Source organism: Thamnophis elegans, chromosome 12 (genome assembly GCF_009769535.1).
Source record: "Thamnophis elegans isolate rThaEle1 chromosome 12, rThaEle1.pri, whole genome shotgun sequence".
Taxonomy (NCBI): domain Eukaryota; kingdom Metazoa; phylum Chordata; class Lepidosauria; order Squamata; family Colubridae; genus Thamnophis; species Thamnophis elegans.
This window is the reverse complement of record NC_045552.1, coordinates 32479177-32488620: the sequence shown is the minus strand read 5'-3', so window position 1 is coordinate 32488620 and position 9444 is coordinate 32479177.

Sequence of the window (9444 nt, the reverse complement as noted above, 5' to 3'; positions counted from 1 at the left end):
CTTCCGGCCAGCCCGTCGTGACGCCATGCTTCCGGCCCGGGCCCTGACCCCGCCTCCCAATGGCTTCCTATTGGCGACTCTCGCCATCAGGAGGCGCTGTACCTGCGTGGGGTGTTCCCTCTCTCACCCTGTTCTGGGTGAAGGAGCCCCTCCCCCCTCCCATCGCCTCGAGCGCGGAGCCGCTGTCGAGCCGAGATCCAAGGGCCAGTCCCGGTTCTAATACTTGAAAGTGGTTTATTTTTCCGTCTTTCTGTGTTTTTCCCCATATCTTAGAATGGCTGACAAAGTCTGTACTAATGCTTACCAGTATCAAGGATACAATTTACTAAGCTACAATTAATTCCTAAGAACTAATTTCTTACAGTATTCAATAATATAAGTAGGAGCCAATAACAAAAGCTCAATTCATCGTATTAGAAAGAAACAGCAAATATTGCTTTGATTATTAGGCTCCTTCATTACTATTCGCAAAATGCAGAGTGAAAAACCATCCAACCACATTTTTGCCCAGGTTCAGTGTTTGACCTTAATTTACAATCCAATGTATTGTACAAATTGAAAGTATAGCATTATATTCTAGTCGGATCCTTGCTCAGAGAAGTGTAAGCAAAGTGATTAAAAACAATCAATCAGAATAGAGCTGGAAGGGACCAAGGAGGTCTTCTAGTCCAGTGTTTTTCAACCACTGTGCCGCGGCACACTAGTGTGCCGTGACATAGTGTAAGGTGTGCCGTGGGAGAATTACTTTATATATAGTCAATATAGGCACAAAGTTACATTTTTTTAACATTTTCTAATGGTGGTGTGCCTCGTGATTTTTTTCATGAAAAAAGTGTGCCTTTGCACAAAAAAGGTTGAAAAACACTGTTCTAGTCCAACCCCTGCTTAAGCAGGAGACCAGTGGCAAAATTCATTTTTTTTTTTACTACTGGTTTGGTGGGTGTGGCAGGGGAAGATACTGCAAAATCCACATTCCCTCCCCATTCCTGGAGGAAGAATATTGCAAAATCTCCATTCCCACCCCCACTCTGGGGCCAGCGAGAGGTATTTGCCAGTTCTCCGAACTACTCAAAATTCCGCTACCGGTTCTCCAGAACCTATCAGAACCTGCTGAATTTCATCAGGAGAGCCTATACCAGCAATGGCGAACCTTTTTTGGCTCGCGTGCCATAAGGAGGGGGAGCGCAGGGGGGGTCGTGCGCGGGCGTGCTGCACCCCTAATGCAACGCACAAACCTCCCAGTGTGCATGCACGCCTGAGAGGTGCTCCCCCCATTTTTTGCATGCTTTTTTCGCCCTCCCCAGGCTCCAGAGGCTTTATAGGAGTCTGGGAAGGGCGAAAACAGTCTCCCCCACCCTCCGGAGGCTTCAGGGAAGCTCCTGAAGCCTCTGGAGGGCCTCGGGGTGGGGGAGGCTCTTTTTGCCCTCCCCAGGCTCCTATAAAGCCTCTGGAGCATGGGGAGGGTGAAAAATGGCTTTAAAAAAGGCGCGCACCCTGGCCAGCTGACAGGGCAACGCCTGTCCCAGGCCCATACTATTTCAGACAAGAGGCTGTCCAGTCTCTTCTTACAAGACCTCCACTGATGAAGCACCCACAACTTCTGAAAACAAGCTGTTCCACTGTTTAATTGTTCTCATTGTTAAAAGATTTTTAAAAACATTCAACAAAACACACCTTTTTCCCTCAAAAAAGAGGGTGAAAATCTGGGTGTGTCTTATACACTGAAAACAGCATTTTTGGCCTCCTAAAACCCCGCCCTCTTTGCAAAAATGGCCATGCATAGCCTTTAGTAGGCTTCCAGAGTGTTCTTGGGGGCTGGGGAGGGCAGAAATGAGCAAAAAGTGGTTATTTTTTGCTCGTTTTTGCCCCCCCCCCCAAGAGCACTCTATAAGCCTCCGAAAGGCTATTCATGCCCTTTTTTGACAAAAAATTGGCCCATTTTTGGGAGGTCTGCAGAGAGTAAAAACTTTTTTTTAATTTGCCTCTTCAAAATCTTGGTGCTAAAAGATATGAAGAACAGTTGCAGAAATTGGATATGGTCTAGTCTAGTGAAAAGAAGGATTAGGGGTGACATGATAGCATTGTTCCAAGTTTTGAGGGACTGCTGCAAAGAAGAAGGGTGTCAACCTATTTTCCAAAGCATCAGAAGGCAAGACAAGAAGCAATGGATAGAAGCTAGTCAAGGAGAGAACCAACCTATAACTAAGGAGAAATAATTAACCAGTGGAATGGCTTGCTTTCATAAGTTATAGGTACTCCATCATTGCATCATTTAAAGAAGAGATGGGATAATCATTTGTCTGAAATGAAATAGGGTCTCCTACTTGAGCAGGAGATTGACTAGAAGACCTCCAAAACCTCTTCCAAGTCTGTTATACTTTTATTCTTTTAAACTTACTTTACACCAACACATTCATTACATTACGGACTGCAATTCTAGGTAGTTTAACTGGGGGTTTCTGACACAAAACAATAACAAAGCTTTTGAGTCTTTAGCCTCCAGTCCCCTAATCATCTTTATTGTTCTTCTGTGCACTCTTTCTAGAGTCTCAACATTTTTTTGTCATGGTGATCAAAACTGAACTCAGTATTCCAAGTATGGTCTTACCAGTGCAGTATAAAGGAGCATTAACACTTCACATGATAGCAATAGCATTTAGACTTACTGGTATATACTGTTTCACAATGCTTCAGAGTCTTCTGTAAGTGGTTTACAGAGTCAGCATCTTGCCCCCAACAATCTGGGTCCTCATTTTCCCAACCTCAGAAGGATGAAAGACTGAGCCAACCTTGAGCCAATGAGAATTGAACTGCCAAACTGCTGGCAGCCGACAGTCAGCAGAAATAGCTTTCAGTACTGCATTCTAACTACTGCACCCCCACAGCTCTATAATCTTGATACTCTTCTTCTGTCAATGCTGCCTAGGACTGCGTTGGTTTTGGGAGCAGTTGCAGCACACTGCTGGCTCATACTTAAGTGGTTGTCCACTAGGACTCCTAAATCCCTGTCACAGTTGTTGCTATGGAGCAGGTGCCACCTATTCTACACCTGTGCAGCAGCGGTGGGTTCTGGATCCCATTGCAACCGGTACAGTTGCAACGGGGTCCAGTGTCCACCACATGAACGCATGCAGCAAGTGCATGCATCCTTACTTCTTGTGACGCCTCCTCAAGCCTCTGCGATGTTCCAGCTGCTCGTGCAAGTGTGCGGAAGCGCCAAAGAGCTCAAAAGGAGCTCAGGCGGGCAGGTGGGCCCTCCAGAACACTGTACCGGAACGGTACCTGGTGCTCCAGGCAGACACCGGTATGCTCATACTGGGGCGTACCACCTGCAACCCACCACTGCTGTGCAATGATTTTTCTTGCCTAAATGTAAAATCTTACTTTTCCTTCAGCTTTTGCATTTCTTAACATTTGTCTGCTTGCTTTCCTGTCTTTGGTAGACACTCTGCTAAGGCATATAGATCCCTCATGCTCCTTATTTTGTCATAGCAATAGCACTTAGACTTATATACCGCTTCACAGTGCCTTCTCTAAGTGGTTTAAAGAGTCAGCAATTTGGGTCCTCATTTTACCGACCTTGGAAGGATGGAAGGCTGAATCAACCTTGAGCCTGGTGAGATTTGCATTGCCAAATTGCAGTCAGCCGGCAGTCAGCAAAAGTAGCCTGCAATACTGCACTGCACCCATGGCTCTGATCATGTAACTGATCCTAGAATTAATCAGGTTCTCAAACCATAACACAGCATTCTTTGGATAGGAAAGTAGATGGACATTCCCATCCACAGTCCAAACACCTTTCAATGTGTTCAACGTTGAGCTGTTATCAGAGTGCATTATACTTTACACATGCTTTATTTCCATCATAGACTGCTTTTCTTACATTCAGTAACCAACTTTTAATTCTATAGTTCAAGCCAGTGTGGGTTGCAGGAGGTATGCCCCAGTACGGGTGTACTGGTGCCTGCTCGGAGCACTGGGTACTGTTCTGGTACGGTGCTCCGGAGGGCCCCCCCCCACCCGAGCTCCTTACCTGTATTTGAGCTCTTCAGTGCTTCCGCGCACAGCACCTGTGCAACACTCCACCAAGCAGCTGGAGTGTCGTAGAGGCATCGGAAGAGGTAAGGACGTACTAGTTGCAATGGGATCCAGAGCCCACCACTGGTTCAAGCTATGGTTGAAATGATTTTAAATGAAATTGACAGCTGTGCTTTCCCCCCAAATTTGGCAGATGTTCACACCTTTAGGTCACTATGCTTAGTTCTCTCCACAGTGCAAGATACCAAATCAAAGCTTTCTTGACAGATCAAACTTGAGCATATGAGTGAAGGCAAGCCCTTCGCTGGCCAAACTGCTTAAACAACTCAAGAAAAACTTGAGGTAGTTTGTTTCAAGAATTTCACGAACTTCGAAATGACGTTCCCCATCAACTAGTAACGGAGCAGGCGGAGGGTCATCAGGGGGACGTAAGTGGGAGACCCGAACAGGTTTGATGAGGTTAATGTGGAACACCGGGTGGATTCGGTTGAGGTGTTTTGGTAATTGTAAACGAACAGAAACAGGATTGATGACCTTCACAATGGGGAAGGGGCCAACATATTTTGGTCCCAACTTCTTAGACTTCTGCGTAGTGTGCAGGAATTTTGTGGATAAATACACCAAATCTCCAGTCCGGTATTCATAGGGCTGAGAGCGCTTTTTATCTGCTTGTTTCTTATGGGCCTTATGTGCAGCGTCCAAAGTGGAGAGGGTCAGTGGCCAAATTCGACTGAGACGCTCACTCCAGTCCGCAATTGAAGGAACTTGCGGTTGGTCCCGAGGCAATTCAGGAATAGGGACAAAATCCTGACCGTAAACGACCCGAAAAGGGGTGAAACCCGTGCTGGAATGAACCAAGTTGTTGTAGGCCACCTCAGCATGTGGTAACAAGTCTACCCAGTCGTCCTGTTGATAATTGATGAAACAACGTAAATATTGCTCAAGCACGGAATTAGTACGTTCACAGCCGCCATTAGTCTGAGGATGGTAGGCGGAGCTAAGGCCCTGGGTGGAGCCAATGCGTTTGAGAAATTCCTTCCAAAAATTAGATGTAAATTGGACACCACGATCGGAGATAATACGGTTGGGCACTCCATGCAAACGGTAAATGTGGGAAATGAACAGTTTAGCCAATGCCTTAGCGGAAGGAATTTTGTGGCAAGGCACGAAATGAACTTGCTTGGAAAACAAGTCCGTGACCACCCATATGACAGTATGCCCCTGGCTTTCGGGGAGCTCAACAATAAAGTCCATAGAAATCTCCTTCCAAGGGGCAACCGGCCGAGCGACAGACTGGAGCAGTCCTTGTGGTTTCCCTGGTGGTCTTTTGGCGGCAGCACAAACTGGGCAACTGGCCACATAAAGTTCAATGTCCTTTTTTAAAGAGGGCCACCAGAATTGTCTCTTCACTAGATGCAAAGTTTTGACGAATCCAAAATGACCCGCCAATCTGGAGTCATGTGCGCGACGGAGGACCACGAGACGTAGGGACGCGGGGATGCATAATTTAGCGCCAATCCACGGCAGATCGTCTCTGATAGTGCACTCGTCCTGATGGTTCAGGAACCAGTCGTCGTGAGGAAGAGCTTGTTTGAGGTCAGAAAGTAGATCGTGAGGCACCTCCTTCTTTGCTCGGGTCTGTTGGCGCGTGACTACTGGAGCTGCTAGGAGCGGCTGGACGATACTCAGTTTAGAGCAATTATATTGAGGTAATCTGGACAAGGCATCCGCCATGAAGTTTTTTCCTCCCGGGATATACTTAAGTGTGAAATTGAAATGGTTGAAATATTGGGCCCATCGCATTTGTTTGGGGGATAGACGACGCGGCGTTCGCAACGCTTCCAAGTTCTTGTGGTCAGTCCACACCTCAAACGGGTGTTTGGCGCCCTCTAGGAAATGGCGCCATGTAGCTAGGGCCCAACGGACCGCAAAAGCCTCTTTTTCCCAAACCGCCCAACGTCTCTCCGTGTCAGTGAGCTTTCGGGAGGTGTACGCACAAGGCTGCAGGTTACCTTGGTCATTGGCTTGCAGCAGAATGGCCCCCACGGCGACATCGCTGGCATCAGCCTGGACGACGAAAGGCCGGTCTAGGTCAGGATGCTTAAGCACTGGCTCAGCGGCAAAAAGGCGTTTAAGTTTTTCGAATGCCGCCTGGCATTCCATGTTCCAGTCTAGAGGCTTATTAGGTTTAGGTTTCGGGTCTCCCTTCGTCTTGAGCAAATTAGTTATAGGAAGAGCAATTTTAGCAAAAGAGGGAATGAATTGACGGTAGAAATTGGCGAAACCCAAAAAATTTTGTAACTGTTTACGAGTTTTGGGTGCGTCCCATTCAGTGACCGCCCTCACCTTCTCAGGGTCCATTTCAATGCCGTCTGGTGAGATGCGATACCCAAGATAGTCAATTTTAGTTTGGTGAAACTCACACTTAGACAATTTGGCATAAAGGTCAGCGGCACGGAGTTTTTTCAAAACAGTGCGCACAAGAGCGACGTGTTGGTCATATGTGCGAGTATAGATAAGGATATCATCCAAATATACGATAACTCCTTTGTAGAGGTGATCGTGCAAGATTTCATTGATTAGTTGCATGAAAACTGCAGGAGCCCCCTGCAGGCCAAAAGGCATGACCCGGAACTGGAAGCAACCAAGAGGGCAGTTGAAAGCAGTCTTCCATTCGTCTCCTTCCTTTATGCGGACCCTATAGTAAGCTTCCCGAAGGTCCAATTTAGTAAAAAATGCGGCCCTTCCCTAGCTGGGCCAACATGTCTTTCATCAACGGGAGTGGGTAGAGATTCTGAGTTGATACAGCGTTAAGGTTTTTAAAATTGCAGCATAATCGAAGAGAGCCATCTTTTTTTTCACGAAAAAGTACAGGGGCAGCTACTTTGGGTCGAGCCGATTCAATGAAACCACGTTTCAAATTTTTGTCAATGAAAGAACGCATTTCCTCCATTTCCCTGGGTGACATGGAGTAAATTTGGGGTTTTGGCAGTTTAACCCCGGGTAAAATGTCTATGGAGCAGTCAGTAGGCCTGTGGGGGGGCAGTTTGTCTGAAGATCTTTCGCTGAAAACCTCTTTAAGATCCCAATACTCTTTAGGAATTTTCTCTTCTCCTGCAATCCTCTCCTGCCCTCTAGCGGCCACTTCAGGAGTGTCAGTCATAGGTTGCTCCGGAGAGCCCTCCCCCACTGGAGGCTCCTTCGAGCGAACGCGTAAGCGGCCCGTCCGCCAATTTATGTGAGGGTTCCACTTCCGGAGCCACGGTATGCCCAAAATTAGCGGTCTGTCCATGCCAGGCGCAACCACAAAGGAAATTAGTTCAGTATGGGAACCCATCTTCATCTCCAAAGGCTCCGTAAAGAAATGGGCGCCCCCCCCCCTTGCAATAGATCCATCTATTTGGCAAAACACAATCGGGGTTTTCAAAGTGCGCAATTTGAGGCCCAATTTTTCCACCATGGCTGGATTGATCATGGACCGGGAACAGCCCGAATCGAGCAATGCCTGAAGGGTGGCTGGTTGTCCTTCAGGGGGTACTCTTAACTCTATGGGGATTAGCAGGGGCCCTTTGTTTGAACTCACCCAGTGAGGCGATGTGTCGTCCTCGGAGTCCTCAGAAGAAGAGGAGTTAACGTTCGCGTCTCCCTCCAACGCCTGGGCGAAACGGGGGGGCTTGGAGTCCACAGCGAAAGCAGCTTCCTTCTTCTTCTCGGAGGCTCTGCCAGACTTTTCCTCACGTTTGGGAGGGGGTTGAGCAGAGATGGGCAGTTTAGCACGACAGTCGGGGGCGGTGTGCCCTAACTTTCCGCAACGGAAGCATGTTAAAGGTCTGGAGAGGCCTGAAGGTGGTCCCCTCCCTTCCCCCCGTCGTTTGAAGATCGATTTCGTGGCTGGAGGGGGGGTTGACTTAGCAGCTCGTTCCTTACGCTTCTTTCTTTCCTCTTTAGCATAACGGAGCCTGGTTAAGTCGAGTTCCGCATCCGCAGCGTGTTCAAACCAAATGATTAAACGTCTGGGCAGGTTACGATTGACACATTGCTGATAAACGTCTTCATCTAATCCTGAAGCAAATTTGTCCAGAAGGGCGTCCTCCCCCCAGCCTCTCATGTATTGCGACAGACACTGAAATTCCTGGATGTATTGGGCGACAGGTCTATCGTCCTGCTCGAGGGTTATAAATTTCAATTTACTCCGCTTCTCCGTCAAAGGGTCATCAAAGCGTTGGCGGAAGGCCTCCATAAATCGGTTGAAATTCCCCAAGAGGGGGGAACCAGACATATGTAAAGCCGTGGACCACTTGGCGGCTTCACCGTCCAAAGATAAGAGAATCATTCTGACCCTCATGCCATCAGTCTCAAAATCACGGACATAGATTTCCATGTAATTAAAAACCTGCATAATAAAGGAGCCCAGAGTAGCAGAATCACCATTGTATCGCACAGGCAGGGGAGGGATTTTAGCCATCCGGTGTCTTCGGGGAGGTGGGCCCCCGGGTCCAGCAAAACCTCTAGCCACAGAGGGTGAAGCAGGCCGAGGGGGAGGGGGTGACGGCGCGCGTGGATATTGTTGCTGCCAGCTCCTCCAGTCTCTTTCATCCTCCCCACTTCCTTCCCCAAAGTACCTTTGACCCCAATAATCAGGTAATTCACTCCTCTGGGGTTTTCTCATGGCTCCCTGTTGCTGCCAGCTCCTCCAGTCTCTTTCATCCTCCCCACTCCTTTCCCCAAAGTACCTTTGACTCCAATAATCAGGTAATTCACTCCTCTGGGGTTTTCTCACAGCTCCCGTCTCCAGCGTTGGTTGTCGAGGTTGCCTTTGGGTGATTCCAGCATTCCAGCTTGTCTCTTCCTCTCTTTGTCCCACCGAAGTAGACCATCGGGGGGGGGGAGGGTCAGGCTGGCTGGAAATTTGCAGTTGAAATAAATCTTCGTGCAGTGAGAGGTCGGGAGGTGCGGGCTCGTGAAGCGAAAGTTCGGGAGGCCCTGCTCCGCTGGTATCCACACCGCCAGCGGCCCCCTCCTCTTCCCTGATCGGTGAAGACATTCCTCCCTTCACGGTAGACGTAAATCTCCTGGAAAGGGTTTTGTAGACTTTGCTTCTTGTCAGCGTCACTCCATTACATAATTAGGAAAGAAAGACTAAGAGACTCCATGGATTGGAAATCCAAAGTACTTTTACTAATTATAAATGGTAAGCAAGCAGTTGCGAAGCAAAGTCTACTTAATTAGGCGCGAAAGCAATTGATATATAGAATAGCCCATTCCCCACCCCTTAAGATCATAGCATCAGGCCAATCATAAGTCCTTCAAGTGTCAGGTGTGAGATAACTTCAAACAGACATCACAAAGATGGAATGTCGAGGCCATTAGTCTAAGCGGGAAGTTCTCACGCATGCGCCATCCGAA